The sequence below is a fragment of the Perkinsus marinus genome, assembly GCF_000006405.1.
Source record: "Perkinsus marinus ATCC 50983 genomic scaffold scf_1104296933008, whole genome shotgun sequence".
Taxonomy (NCBI): domain Eukaryota; phylum Perkinsozoa; order Perkinsida; family Perkinsidae; genus Perkinsus; species Perkinsus marinus.
The window spans coordinates 1-968 of NW_003215304.1; the positions used below are offsets into that span (position 1 = coordinate 1).

General features: G+C 49.3%; 2 non-coding genes across 2 annotated transcripts; both read right to left on the bottom strand.

Moving 5' to 3' along the window:
* Window positions 1-608: 608 nt before the first annotated feature.
* Pmar_PMAR015809 lies at window positions 609-681 on the bottom strand. The gene has a single exon. It is a non-coding gene; the product is annotated as a tRNA-Met (tRNA).
* Window positions 682-768: 87 nt separating this feature from the next.
* Window positions 769-840, bottom strand: Pmar_PMAR015810. Its single transcript has one exon. It is a non-coding gene; the product is annotated as a tRNA-Gly (tRNA).
* Between the last annotated feature and the right edge of the window lie 128 nt (window positions 841-968).

Here is a 968-nt window from a genome sequence, read left to right on the forward strand (position 1 = left end):
CCATTAGACTAGCGGTGCATATCACTTATGTAGTGATTGAGTATTCCTGTGATACTTGTAGAGGGACATCTGAATCCCTTCTCGGACGTACCGTCGTCAACCGTCCCGCGGCCAAGAGTCTGATTAGGCCTTAAACGCGTACCTGAGATCGCGAACTGCTACTATAACTCTCGCATGGTAGGCCGCATTCCATCTCGATTGATAACTCCAACTGGTGAGGTTCTCATCGCATACTACAGCTAGCTCGGCACAAGCTGCACAACTTTTTCGTGACATCGAAGTTCCTGCTTGCAAGCACATTTTGAAACCGCATGCGGCGGCTCGTGAATTTGGGCTGTTGTTTCATCTCCGCAACGCGTTCTGAGGTACCGGGCGGTCATTCATCATTCCTGCAAGGACTTCTGCTCTAGGTGAATAGCTCTTTTCTATGCACGGACAACGCTTTATTAACGTTGTTTTTCCCCTGAACTGGCACGGTTGGGCCAACCGCACGGAATGGTACGAAAACACCGACTCTGTTTAGTGGAAATTTTTCGGTAAGACTGATCTATGCAGTCGATAAGCTGCACCTCTCAGTTTAATAACCATCTCGAGTGTATTGTGATGAATAGCAGCTCCTCGTTTCGATCAAGGGACCTTTGGGTTATGAGCCCAACACGCTATCCACTGCGCCAAGCTGCTCATGCGTACAAACTCGTGTATCGCCCTGACGTGCTGAGCATAACTGTTCCACGATAGTCTAGAGACCCTTCTCTCGTTGATACGAACTGCACCGCCCGGGAATCGAACCCGGACCATCTGCTTGGAAGGCAGATATCCTAACCATTAGACTAGCGGTGCATATCACTTATGTAGTGATTGAGTATTCCTGTGATACTTTTAGAGGGACATCTGAATCCCTTCTCGGACGTACCGTCGTCAACCATCCCCGCGGGCAAGAGTCTGATTAGGTCTTAAACGCGTACCTG